The following is a 14,935-nucleotide window of genomic DNA, read 5'->3' as shown; positions in this document are numbered from 1 at the left end:
TAGAATAAATTTGTATTGCTTAGTTGATAAAGAATGGATTTAAGTCCACAGTAGATGGTATGTTTAAAGAAGAGAAATCTTTGTTCCTATTGCAGTCTTCAGACTTTTATAGCTAATATGGTGTGATCTCGAGGCTTCTGTTTTCTCAGAAATTGCAGAAAATGCCATGTTTTGAAATATTTAAATGGCAGAATAAGCCAAGTAGAACAGACTTATTTGCTACATTTCACCTGTTGTAACCTAGATTCAAAACTGTGTCACACAAAAAAACGAAAACAGTTTTGGCACACTATCAAAGCAGAAGTAAATGTGCCAGTAAATGCATCACAGAAAGTTTTTCAGTTTTGGCTGGTATTTGGGAGTTGAGGAGAAACCAGTTTAAGGAAGGCTGAAATCTGGGTAAGTATTAGATAAATTTACTGGATTGTTTATGTCTTTGTACATGTGTTTTAACTGTTGAGAAATCCTAAGAGAGACATAAACACTTGAAATCTTTATTCAAATCCTGTTGAGATTCAGGATCTCCTCTTGAAGTTCACAGGATTGTTCCAGTTGTACCTTGAGTCATCAAATTGAAGTGACTGATTACTTTGAAATTCAAATGTGCTCTATATCTTGTCAGTTTTCACTGAACCCTACTTCACTGACTATTGAAGACTCCTGTTAAACCATCTCCAGTCTCTGGTGTTTGTTTAACCTCTGTAGCTGGTGGCAGATCAGGCATGAATCAAATGGGAGATAGTAGAAAGTTTTTTAAATAATAAAGTTGTTCTCTTTTGTCAGGTATATTACGGCAGGAGCAATGTGAATGTGAAACTGACATCTGAAACTATGGCCAAAAATTTTGCGATAAAATTGTGCTTTTACTGTTTTGATAGCTTTGAAATTTAACTGCCTGAATCCCCGAATTAAAGGGTTTAGCAGTCTAAAGCAGGCTCTCCTATTTCACTTCAACAGTGCTTTATCTTTCCTTGAGCAGTACCATGGCTGCAATTACCAAAAGGTCTTAATCAAAGAAAAAAAATGTAGTACATACATTGCTTGTTTACCTAATTTCAGAGATTCTGCTATAATTTTTAAAAGCATGTGCCAGTGCTTAGTATGTATCAAAGGCATCCTTTGGAAGATAACAGCAAACAGTTTTTACCTGGGTTTGAGATAATTTTTGATCATAAATAAAGTTTTCAAGTGACTATCAGTTGGAAACAGTTGTAGTCTCTTACTTGTTTTTCTACCGTCAGCATCTCTGGGCTGAAGAAGACGAGCAGGTCTGTATCAGCCCATTTGCACACTTGGGAAATGAGTTGTTGGTGACAGGCTGGTGTCAGCAGTGAGTTCCCATTCACCTGTCCTCAGCTCCTGCTGGAAAGCGGTTGAGTTTCCTGGATGCTGCAGCCCTGTCCGTGATCCAATCTGACTCGTGCTCGCTGTCATGGTGTTGAAAACCCTTCTTTCCACACTGAGCCAAGCTCTTTTCACCACCAGAAACAGGACGGTTGTCCTTTGCTGACAGCGGGATTCTGGATTATTATCTGACTGTAGGTGGCCTCAAATAGAGCCATGAAGGACAAACTGCTGGTTTTCACAGGTTTAAAATGTTCGAGTGTGCTGTTCTCGGGTAAGAAACTGTAATTGTTTTACTTCACTTATGAAATTGGCAGTTGCTAATAATGTGCTCTTGCAACTTCTGAGTGATTTATGAAGATATATTTATTAGGTTTGTATATATGTTAGATGTGTTCATGCTTATGCATTAATGTGATAAACAGTGTTAATTATGATTCATTTTCTTTTATTTCCTTTTTTTTTTTTTTACCCCCTCCATGGACACCTGCCACAAAAGCAGTGGGATTGAAAGTCTTCTGATATATCTGTATTTATGTGTAAAGACAGAAGTTAAATTCAGCTGGGACACAGAGTGGTTCAAACCACTTTGAACACTGTCCTTTTGCCCCTTTTTTTTTTTTGAGTGAGGTTTTTTTTTTTTCAAGTTGCTGATTCTTCCATAGGAGCTTCCTCAGAAGGAAAAAAATAATCCTAACACAACCAGTCAAATAATTCTTCCAAATTGTACATGGCAAATTCTCATGTTTTTTGTTTTATGGCTTAATCATTAAAAGCAGATGTTCCAGCCTTAAAACCTCTATGAAGAATTGTATTCAAAAGAGTAAAACATCTGCCTTTTGATTTTGTCCATTCGAATTTTTAAATTGAAATTATACAAGGGTTGACATTGTTAGAAATATGTTGATGTTCAGATTTTCTTGGGAGAATTTAGAAAGGGAAGTAAGCTTGAAATAGTTTGATCTTTCACCAAACTGCTTTCGTATTCAAACACCAGAAGTCTTAAAATAAAAGCACTTTTTTTTTTTTATTTTTAGCAACGCACCAGTTGAGGCGATTGAAGCTCCCTGGTGGAGTTTTCCAGCGAGAATATCAGGAAACACATTTTCAGCAGTGAGTGTAGCTTGGATTTCAGCTGGGAGCACTGGGGGGCCACATGTGAGCAGGGGAAGGGGAGCGAGGGGTCCCCGCGCTGCCTCTGATCCAGCCGGAGTCAGTGGCAGCCCCTGGGGAGAGCAGCTGGAGCTCCAGGTGTTAAATATGTGACAGCAGCTTGATCTATCGACCACTGTTACAGGGGGCTTTGGCCTAAATGAAAATTCATGAAAAATTGATGAAGTCCCCAGATTATTTTTTTTTCCCTTTTCCTTTTTGCAGTGCTGTGCCAATGCAGCGAGGAGAGATTAAATGAGGTGTTGAACGCTTTAGTGGCGAGGAGGTTGTGGTTCAGAGGTCAGGGGGGAGGGGAAATAAGACCCATTTTCTACCTTACTTTCCTTTAACAGAAAACATGAAGCTTTTCAGATTAGTTGGGATTTGCTGCCATTTTAATATAATAATAATAATAAAGCTCAGGAATATTCACAAATAGGATCCTTTTCTGCATGGGTTGGCAAAGACTGGGAGCGTGTGGGTGGGTGCAGAAAATAGTGGAAGCCTCTGAGTCATAATTCAATGGGAGAACCAGAAATAGATTGAATTTTGTAATGGCAGTATAAATTTGGGCTTCCATCTTTCTGAGTCTCTGCCTGAGCTGAAGTCATTTGGAGAAAGAAGAGATCTTGCATTATTTATATGCCACAGATTGCTTGGATAGCAGGCTTTGGAACACTCACTAAACATAATGATCCTGTTTGTGTTAGATTCAATACTGAATTATGTTTTTATCTGTAACAAGAGAGGTTAGAGTAGTACACTGAGTTTAGTGTGAAGTCATGGGTGTTCTGCAAAGCAAGTGTAAGCCAGATTGTAAACATGGGAGACAGTAAATTTACAAATAAACTAGATATATTGAAATGTTCAGTGAATAAAGGGTGAGGGATATAAAATATATGCTATGCAATCACCTTTGCATCATAATGCTAATGACTATTTGCTGGAGTGTGTGCAAAAGGCTGCAATATGTTCATAATAATGGAGTTAATAATTTCCTATGAGATATTCAGAGTGAAAAGAAGAGCACAGTGTATGTGACTGTAAAATGGGTGGATGATTTTTTCTATCTAGTTTCTTTTTAATGTATGATAGTTACACATTATTAATTTTTGTTACTGTCAATTTTAAAGTCTGATTTGCTTTGAGGTTACTTTCACGTGTGGAGAGCATGTCCTGTTACTTACATCTCTCTCACCCTCATCCTTCTAAACAGAGTAGGAAAGGCTTTCTGTTTGAGTTGGCACTCTTTTGCTCTCATCACAACAGAATAATTATTGTAGAAATGGGATGCTGAAGACTGGTCTGCTCTATGAGCAATATCAGGACACTGAAAGGCATCATGCTTTTTCTCATCACGTTTTTTCTCTAGGAAGAAATTTAACATATCATGGCTATTATCACAGCAGGCTTAAGGAAAATTAAATTCCCCTTGCAGATGAGAACAAATAAAATTGTATCTGATTAGACAAGCCGGAAAAAAGGCAGATTTCATGAGACGATGTGAATATCTTAAACTTTCTCTGTACTCTTAAAGCTTGCAGTAAGCAATTTCTGTTGACTTTTCTATGGATTAGGATGAAGCCAGTGGGGAACACCATTGTTTGAAAACATTACATAAAATGGCATTTCTGTGTGGGGCAGTAATTCTTAGTCACTATTAGAAATTAGAGGTTGCTAAATATAAATGAGTAAAGACACATCAGATCAATCAAGACCTGACCTGATATCTCATTGCAAAGTTTCCTTTTGAGGGAATAAAAAAAAAAGTTCTGATTATTTACTTTATTAATCTAGCTTTTAGTTGAGTGTTTTTATTTCTTCTGACTTCACCTGATACAAGAAATCTACATATTTGAGAGGATGTGATTTTTGTACCAGTAGCCAGAAAGAACTAGAATTTTTATGAGAAAGGTGCTCTTCATCAGGATAACCTAAATTCTGTTGCTTACACATTTCTCACAAACTGTTTAAGTTTGTGCTTCAGCATTGTTGCCTTCCATGTGGGCAGAAGGAATACTTCCCACCATCTTACATTAGGATTTAGACAAGTCATCACATTGTTATATCTTCATTTATTATGCTTTGAGCTCTGCCCGGCTGTGCAGATTTAAAAGTTTCCAAGGCTAAAAGACCTAAGGACTCCTTACATTTTAAGCAAATCCAAAGATAATTAAAATTCTATGGCTCATAATATCAAGCTGTACAGTGCCTGTAGGTTTCTCCAGGTCTTAGTTTTGTTCTCCTTTTTCTTCTTCTTTTCATATTGTGGTCTTCTTATAATCAAAATTGGGGGTTTTTTTTGGTAGATGTTCACAGCACAATGAATGCTTAAGAAACATAGATACAGATGCTCACACAAAACAAATAGACTCATGTGCCAGAAAAGTGTTTGTTGTGAGTATTTAAACTCAGTTGGTTATGTGTGCCTAGTGAAAAATTTGCTTAACAGCTGGAAGGTGTTTCCACTATGTGAATTAATACTTGAGAACAGGTTAATAAGTCTCTGCCATGTGCTCTCATGCACTGTGTGTTCACACAGTCTCGTATCATCCCCACAGCAGCAATAGTTCTCACAGCCAGAAATTATTAGAGAAGCTTTTTTGTAGGATGTCTCATTTATCCCTTGAATTCTTCTGCCCAGGACATTTTCCCCACCTAAAAGAGAACCCTGTAGTACATTTCTAGGATGTATTTACAGTCGATCTGATTCTGCTTCTAATAATTTCTTGCCCGTTCCTTACTTGATTTTTCAGCTTCTTTCTTGCCCTTAACTTTGATTTGATTTTATTTTAAAAATCAGATATGCTGTTTGCATCACTCTGAATGCTCTACCTGATAAAATGTTGACAGCTAAGAAACAAGGATGACTTCACAGAAATCTTGAAAGAAATCAGCTCCTGATTGATCTGTTAGTGGGCACATCATCATGACTCTTTTGGTTGACATTTCTCTGATTTTGAGTTCATGCGGGAAATGAAGGAGAACAAGATAACGCTGAATTTTTAGAACTCTGTTCTCTTTGCTTAGTAGCCAATAAGCACCATTTGAATGTTAATTGAAATATTAGCTATTGGCATATGTTTTATTCATGTTGTATTGTTCTGCAGTGTAAGGCTTGAAAAAGGTACTCATTTGGAGCAATGGTCAGACTATGTCTTTGCAAATTTTTCATGATCTCAATTCTAACAAGGTTCATTACTGTGGTAATTGATAGTAATTATCAGGGTGAGATTAGTGGATGTTTTACGTATACGCATCTTTATTTCTCTCTCTCTATATATATATATGGAAATAGATTTTTATTCTGATAATCACTCTATTTTTTGAAGATTCCAAACCCTTAACTTTCTTCTTTTTTTTTTTTTTTTTTTTTCTCTGTCTTTGTTCAGACATGAGCTTCTCTTGCTCTTAGAGGACTGAAATTTATTCATGGCTTTGGTGCTACTTCAAAAGTTCCCACAGATTTTATACCTCACATAAGCTTCCAATATGTGGAATGTATGTGGGAAATGAAGGGATGGTTTTGTTCCACTCTTCTTGCTTGAATTTTTCAAGTGGCAGTGATGTGAATGTGTACTGATACTTGGGGAATGGCTTCATTTTGACAGAGAAGGGAGGCGTGCACTGTCACTTTCTGCTGTTTGCCACGGTACAAAGGGATGTAGAGTTGTAAGGAACTGGGAGTCCTGGATCGCTGAGTCCCTGTATTCTACACAGCTGTACTTTGTAATTCCTTTCAGAAACATTTCAAGCTGCACTCTGAAAAGCAGTTTGATTGCCTTCCCCCCCACGCCCAAGCTCACTCCTTTCCGTCTCTGTTGAAAGCCTCTGTTGGAACTTATAATGGTGAGAAAAATAGTTTTCATGTTTCCAGTGTAAACATAAATGTGCTTGATTTATGCAAGTTCTTGTGATTTTGGAGCACCTTTCCTATGAGGAAAGGCTGAGAAAACTAGGAATGATCAGCCTGGGGAGATCTTATCGCAGCCTTTCAATGCTTAAAAGGGACTTACAAGCAAGACGGGGAAAGACTTTTTAGCAGTGCCTGTTGCATTAGGACAATGGGTAATGATTTTATACTGCAGGAGGGTCGATCAAGAGTAGATATAAGGAAGAAGTTTTTTGCTGTGGAGGTGGTAAAAACCCTGGAGCAGGCTGCTCAGAGAGGTGATGGATGCCCTATCCCTGGAAACATTCCAAGTCAGGTTGGATGGAGCGCTGAGCAACCTGGTCTACTTGAAGATGTCCCTGCCCATTGCAGGGGGGTTGGACTAGATAGATTCATTTCTACTCAAACTATTCTATGATTCTATGATCTGATTTTTCTGTAGTTGTTTTCTCTCCATTGTATTTGCAGACCACTGTGGTGTCACTTCTCAATACTCCATTATTGTTAAATTAAACAAGAAAAACTCATGAGTTTTCCTCGAAAATATTTTCTTGGTCTTGTTCTACTCTGCATATGTTTTCTGAGACATGAGTGGATAGATTGCATGTAATATTTCAAGACTTGCATGCTGTGCATGATTAAGTAATGTTACTAACAGTCTTCACTGTTCCCTGATCTACCAGTCATGTTTAACTTTTTATAAGCATTTTGTAGCTCATAGTTGTTCTATACTAATCAGACACAGATCTTTCTTTTTCTCAGTAATTTGTAACAGATGAACTCTACTTTGCCATAAACTTCCTTGTGATGGGTTTGAAAAAATATGGCCTGGCATTTGCTATTATTCCACTTCAATTAGTGTCTACTTTACTAATTTTCAGTGTCATCCCATTCTTCCATCTAATGATCCTCCTGTTGGGTCCTGCTGGGTTCATTGCCCAGTCTTGTATGCCAAAATAGATGTTGGCCTTGGTGTTCAAAATTGGCAGTTCCTTAAAACACCTGCATCATGCTAGAGGACTTTTCTTCTACTAATCAGGCTCAAACCTGCCTGTTGCTCACTTTGTATGCAAAATCATTTGATGAAATAAATGAGAAGGAAACAAATTTTTGTCAGCCTATGAAGAGATCACCAACCCAGCAAGGCTGAGCCATATAAACATTGCTTGTGGGAAGGAAGTGGTTTCTTTCTGTTATAATCTCAAAACAAACCATACATGAGAACCTGAGGAAAAATATCCTCAGTTTAAGGGGATAAATTGAGCAACAATCTTGTGAAAGAAATTACACTGGCTAAGCTTGGAATTATTTTTCAGGTCATAATGTGTACAAAAAATTCCCTATCTGCTGACTGTTATAATCCCGTAAAGCTGACAGATAATGGGACAATCAGTTTGTGTTTTAGCAGTGATGAATGCCGAATGGAACTTTGGGTGTATGTAGAATGTGAGAATTCCTGTATTTTCTCCAGAGCAGCACTGTTAAGGTAGTTATATATCATGTCTTTTATTTCCCAAGGGAAGCAGTGGCATAATGACCCACTGGGTCTCACCAGTGGTTCCATCTAGTGCAATGGTCCATCTTGGATAGTAAAAAACCACTGATTTAGAGAGCACATGAGGCGTTTAAGCTCCTGTGTTTGAAGTTTGAGCACTTCAAATGGCTCATTCACCTCATGGGTTCTGAACAAGTACAATTGTTTTTCTTGGCTGGAATCCAAAAAAGGCACTGGGAGTGGAAAACCTGGAGTAGTTGAAAGCATCTGGGTGAAACACTGTCACCTTAGCCACTGAGATGTGTGTTATCTTTAGTGAAAGAATTGTCTTTATGTAAAAGATGCATGCCGGAAGTCAAGCTTCATTTGTTTTTATGCACCTTGCTTTTCTCTTGAAGTACAGAATATTTAGGATGTTTTAAAATTAGGTTGATAACAAAGCACAGTCTGGGTGTAAATTTGGGGTTGTAGAAACAAATTGGAAAGTTAAAACTTTTCAATGTTTGTCAGAATGGGTTTTTCTTGTAGCAGAGCATCTTGTTTACTAATGAGTAAGCACATGACAAAAAAAATTAACTTGAACTAGTTTTGAGAACGTATTTGCTTTTGTGTTCTATGTACATTGTTTCTAACTCTCTCTTCTCGTTTTTATATATTTCTTTTATGTTTCAAACTTAGAATCAGCAACTAGAACTCATGTTTTCTTCAAGTAGTCTAATTCTTACTGTTCATTCAGATTGTTGGAGGAGGAGTTAAATAGCCTGCAGTCTGAACATTCAGCTGGGAAAAGTGGCTGAAGTCACTCTGGATGCTCAAGATTTGTACCTCAGAGCCTCCAGTCCCTCCCTTAGCATTTAAACAATTTTTATTGTACTGCAGAAGCAACTTAATTACCTGCTTCAAACCTGTAAATTCCTCTCCTGCAGATGCCTATCTGGAGTCAGTGGTGGCAATACTGAACATCAGTCATGTTTTCTTTAAGATTCAGAGCCACCTGTTTGAAGCCATGTATCATGTTGATTGCAGAACCACAGGCAGAAGCCAAATATTTTGATTGGTAGCATGATATCTTAAAAATATGAGGGATATTCTTCATTTTATTTGCCTTCCTCTGCCTACTATGAAGAGACATGTGGCTTTCTTCATGATTTTATTAAGATTGTGTTCCCATTTGAGCAGCATCTGATTATGAAAGTATCAGTTACTACAAATTTTGGACTTCCTAATAGATTTTTATGTGTTATATAAACTTGGATTGTATTAGTCTTATTGAAAATTGTGGAAATACAAGTCCCTTACTCCAATCCTCCCCCCTTGGGAGCACTTCATATAAATAAACTTATCAGAAAATGGGCCATAGGGGAAAGAAGTTTCACCAATCCTAACAAAAAGGTTTCCTTTGTCTTTTAGAAATTGATATCTTACAAAAATACTTCAAAAAGCAAACCAACCATCTGAAAAAAAAAAAAATACATCAGAACCCTAATCACTACCATTCCACTGCTCTCCCTCCAAGAAAAGAAAGTCATAAAAATTGGATCTTCAAATTATTCAAATGTAGCATTACTTCTTTCCCTGCCAGTGTCATTAGTCTAAGTGATGTCTACAATGAAGCCTATGCTTTTACATTTTTTGGAGAGACTAGGGGAGAGCCCTGTTAATGGTTTTCCTTTTTTTTTAATCTAGATTTTCTTCTCAAATAGCTTAGTCAGATTGTAAGGACTTTTTTTCTCTTTCTAGTATAAAAGCTTGTCTTTGACTATTCTTTCTATAATTCACCTGCTAATTTCCCTATTCATCAAAATATTTTGACTGGCTATCATAAATACACTGTGTGCATATGTGCAGATCTAAGTTTGTGTCACTTTTCTCACTATACACCTGCATTCTGAAAAAATGAGAACTTGGTTGGATCAAATTTATGCTTTTAATTCCAGTGATGCACATGTGTTTAAAGATAGCTAATAATACTAACTTCCATCTCTTTTGGAAATAATTTCACTTTTGCAGAGTGGTCTATTATGAAGTGGATGTAGAAAGCACAAGTTCAGAGCTGTAAGAAAGGAACAGTTTTGTATCAGCATGTGATTAAGTTCTTGCCAGTGACAGAACAGGTGAACGAACAGGATCTAGTGTGCAATATAGTTATGAACAACATAATTATTTGCTAAAGTTATGGGACTAAAACCTCTCAAATTATATTGAATATTGTCAGTTTAGAACCTGAGCAGTGTACAGCTATTTAACTATCCTATGTTTTATAGATATAATTTTATTAATATAAAAATATATCTGTGTATATATATGCGTGAAATATGTATGTATATGAAACACATATATATTCTATACATAAAGCTTTTAAAAATTAGGATTTATCATTGATGCACATTCCTGCATAATGGACAGAGTAGGAGTTTGTGTCATCTGTGCTTCAAAGGAGCTCCTTTGTCAGGCACACAGGATGGGTGTGCACAGCAGGAGTGGGATGAAATGTGTTGCCCTCCACTGTCAGTGTGTACTAGAACCAGCCTGCAACATCGTGTGCTCTTTTTGCTCCTTTCCCATAGTTACAGCACAAATATTAAATTGCCATATCTATTGTCTGATTTTAAGTGGTTCTTTCTTTTGCCTCTTCCTGTCTTTTGCCTCTGCCTGCTGCTTGATACCTACCAGCTCTTTTTAAAGAATTTTTTTTCCTTTTTTCTTTTTTACAACCAAGCAGACTCAAACCAGCACAAGGCACAGCGAAAGTAAGGATTTATACTTTTTTCCATGTGTAGCATCAACTGCAGGGAATATGTGCATGCTTGTGCCAGCTGTTTTTCCACATCTTCCCCAAACTCCTCAGTTGAGGTGACCTCTGGAGTGCCTGCTGCAGTGAGTGATGGAGTTATTGAGATTCAGCGACAACCCTGACCCTGACCCCCTCGTGGCCTTGGTTTCACTCATCCATCTTCTGAGCCCCACAGGCTGTGATGTGCTGTGTGGAGACAGGATTAAACAAGTGTGAATAAACAAGTTCAAAGCTTTCTGTCATGGCTGCCAACACAGAACATCAGGAGAATGAGGCATTAATAACCCAGTGCTGGGCAGGCCTGTTGTTTTGCCACAGGAGCACCTGGGGAAAGCACCACTTTCTGTGCAGTCGGATTTTTGCATGCCAAGAAAAGTTTGCTTAAGACTTCTGTGAAGGGTGTGGGATTTGACCTGCCATTATTCTTAGTCATGAAGCTGGCAGCAGTCAGGCCAGAGGTAGGACACATCATCCAGAAAGGTGCTGGAAAACCTTCTATGGGAGCAGCATCCTTTGCTCGTGTTGTGTTATTTGGGCTATGATTTGTCAAATGTGATTGGAAGGTTGGGGTTTTTTTGTGGTTTTAACCTAGTCTGTTTACAAGAAAGGAGTCTGGAACATGTTGCCAGAATTATTTTCTTAAGGTTAATCTTATGAGATCAGTTTTGTTTTTTGTTGTAAACAAAAAATTTATTCTGTAGTATGGTTTAAAGTTGAATCTATGCCTGTGGGTAAGTGGCTGATACAAGATATGCTTGTTGTGACAGTGGTTTAGGTAGTGCCTGTCCTCCCTTTGTCAAGACACTCATTTCACCCTGTGGCACCTTCTGATCAGTTGACTAGTCAGTGATTAAATACATTTATTTAGTTCAATGGGTCAGAGATGTTGGGGTGGTTAGAAAATTACTGATGGATTATCAGTTTCATCACCTCTGACATCCAGCCTTGCCATAGTTCATCATCTGAGAATTCATAACACATTTGCCTGAGCAGTAACATGCTCGGCTACCTGTGTGATCGTGGGTCTAGGAACTGGCAGTGTTGTGCTCAGGATTGATAGGACAGATGTCACAGGAATTAGAAGGGCATCATCTCTTTTGGTGAAAAACAAACTTATTACAAAAACTACTGGAGAGTGTTCTAGGGCCAGTGGCAAACATAGTAAGTTCCAAAGCTGTAATGCACTGATAGTTGTCTTTTCTTGGAGCATTTCCAGAAATAAAAGCGCTTTTCAGAAGGAAATTAGCTGTGGCTTTAGTGCTACTGGACACTTATAAGACAGAAAATACACAGTGATTTTTGAAGTCTAAAGCTTCCAAATTTGTATCAAAGCAGGTATATTTTTAGAGGTGAATTAATATCATCCCTGTTACACAGTAAATCTCATTATTGTTATCTGACAGCCTATCTAAGATTAGGGGGATTTTTATGGAGGCCAGTCCAGGGGCAAGCCCAGTTGGAAGTGGCACACACTACTGTACTTCCAGGTTATAAAACATTTATTATTTATGGATCAGTAAGTTGTTGATGGTCCTATGTTAATGTTTTTATTTTCAGAAGTTGGTGTGTACCTACAAGGAAAAATCTTAGTGTTAAAATGTGATGTAGGAAATCCAGTCCTTCCTGCTTGATTTAAACACGTCCATGTGATTTCAGTCTCATGGTAAGAACTTTTAATAAAGGAAGTGAAAACATTGTTCATAAATAATAGAACTAGCACCAGCTTCTTAGCCCAAATAACACATACACATCATGTACTATAAAAGAAGTATAAAGAGAATAATGGACAGGATTTGCTTCCAAAGCAAGTCAAATAAATTCTGGATCCTAATGTTTAGGAAAATTACGAAAATTAACAGGGGAAAAAATGGCAAAAGGAAAAATATCAAACTTGCTTTGTTTTTTTTGTTGGAGTTTTTTGTTTTGTTTGTGTTTTTTTTTTTTTTTTTCTTCCCTTCCCATGGCACTTGTAATGGTATTCTTACATTGAGAGTGAAGCAAATTTATCTGATACTCTTTTGGGTTGTTGACATCAAAGATGAGAATGATGCTGGTTGCAGTAGTGCAGTGAAATCTAACACAGCAAAGACATTTCAAGTTTATTTGTTGTCATTTTTCTTCAAGGTACAAAGTGGTCCAGACAACAGAGCCAAAATGGGGATTGACTTTGTGTAGATAATGTGAGCAAATATGACTTTTAATCTATAATCTATTGGACATCATGAAATGTGATGAGAGAATTTGGAGGGAAGTGTTGCTTTCATCAATTGAAGTCTAATAAAACTTCTGTATTGGCATTATACTAGCTTGTAGCAAATGTCTTGATGGAAGTAAATTGTTAATATTTTGCAGTTGTAGTGAATTTAATGTTTAAGGTTCAGGGAGTCATAATCCTTAATTCATACAGTTCTAAATCTAGTGAGTTTTATTTCTGGAATGCTTAAAAGCCTGTTTCTTTTCCTTTTTTACTTTTTAGGTTTTTCAAGTACCTAATTCCTATTATTCTTTTGAATCATAAACAAGTTTAAGATCCATTTAATATAGCAGTTCCATAGAGACATCTTTTAATTCCACATAGTTTACAAGTATGACATTTGAAACCTTTAATGTCATGTTCAGCCAAGGGGAAAAGATGCTTTGAGAGGCAGGAAATTGATTGATTTTTATATTTTTTTTCAGAGGATTAAACTACAGTTTTATTACTAGTACTGAAATAAGAGTCAGGCCCAAGCCTACATTCCGTGCTTGTATCAGTTAACCAATGAATGGATCTTGTTTCAAGATCTAAAGTTTCTTCATGAGTTTAAAAATATTGTCACTAAGAAAATAAATCTGAGTTAAAACTTTGAATGAATAAACTGTAGAATTTATTTTTTTCCTGCCATATACATTGTTTAAAGTACTTACTAGTACACATTTTTATTTTCTCCTTTTAGCTGACATTCCTTCCAGGTTTTGGTTAGAATGGAAGACAAAGTGCTATGGTTTCAGTTCTTCCCTCTGCTACAGGCTTTAAGTGTTACCACCCTTATTTTACAAACTATTGGGCAATATCTCTTCATCCCTATAGAGCTTGTGAGCTGCTGGTGTGAAATGCCCCAGTAATGCTGGTGCAGGAGGTACCTGTGGGACACTGTGCTCCTGTTGATACAAGAGCTGTGTTTGCCCACTGGATCTAATCAGTGCTCATCCACAAGACACAGCTTTAGACACAAGTTGTTCTTTTAACCCTGGGAGACTTCACGTGCTGTGCCTGCTAATTTTCTTACTGCAAAAGTACCTTGGCTTTTGCTGCCTGCTTGATTTTGCTTTTGATAAGTGTTTTGAATAAAGTGAGGGGAAAAATGATAAGAAGGCATTAATCTAGAGGGGATTATCCCAAAGTGTGGAAGAATATATGCAGTACTTGAAATGACTTTTAACCCAAGTTTGACATTTGACTTGCTTTAGATTTGATAATATCCTTTTGAGATCTCTGACTTATAATCAGCCTCATTAATTCTCATGACTTCTCTTGTTTCTTTTTATTGACACATAAGATGTGTTATTTTAGAAAATGAATTCCAGTTCTTTGTCACAATTCCCTGTTACAAAAACGAAGTAAGGTTAAACTGCACATATGCTCAGAATATGACAATAGTTCTGCTCTTTCACTGGGGGAAGCATGCAGGAATTATCAAGTTAGACCCTAGAATTTGCATCAATTGTTGTGATGTCAAAGCTGCCATATTAATATTCTTGGTTTTCCATTTCAGTGGTTAAGGATAATACAGATCAATCTAATGAGGTTTTAGGTACACTAAGTACTTCTTGCTTTTACAGCAATACGGTCTTGAGTTAAAAATAAACTTTTTAAAACATATAGTCACAACTGATGAAAACTTTTCGTTTTAAATAAAAAGGGAGTTTAAACAGGAGGGAAATTAGATATCGAAGTTTTGTCTGATTTTCTTAAAACTGAATGTGCTCATTTTATCAAGAAATAGTTTTTAATTCTTTATGAATTTGCAGAGTTTGTTTTGACCAAGGTTTTAGGTGGCCTTAAGAATGAAAGCTGTTTTCCGAAAGAGAATGATCTGTAATAGTTATTTATAGGGGTGGATGATGCTCATTGCTCTAATATCCAGGTGCATTAATGTGTTTTCCTAACTAAATACTGAGAAGAAAATTCAGGAAGCTTCCTAAAAGCAGATGCAGTGCTTACATTGTTAGATTCAGAGCTGAATAAACAAAGACACCTCAAATTTATGCCAAGAGT

The 14,935-nt window shown here is 37.0% G+C and overlaps 1 protein-coding gene across 1 annotated transcript in view; it reads left to right on the top strand.

Annotated features, from left to right (window-relative positions):
* The window catches only part of ROBO2 (roundabout guidance receptor 2), a 445,348-nt gene that overhangs the window by 45,626 nt on the left and 384,787 nt on the right, over positions 1-14,935 (top strand). The window lies entirely within an intron of this gene.

This window comes from Zosterops lateralis (genome assembly GCF_965231275.1).
Source record: "Zosterops lateralis genome assembly, chromosome: 2".
NCBI classification, from domain to species: domain Eukaryota; kingdom Metazoa; phylum Chordata; class Aves; order Passeriformes; family Zosteropidae; genus Zosterops; species Zosterops lateralis.
The sequence above is the reverse complement of the archived record's forward strand: the minus strand, read 5'-3'. Positions and strand labels throughout refer to the sequence as shown.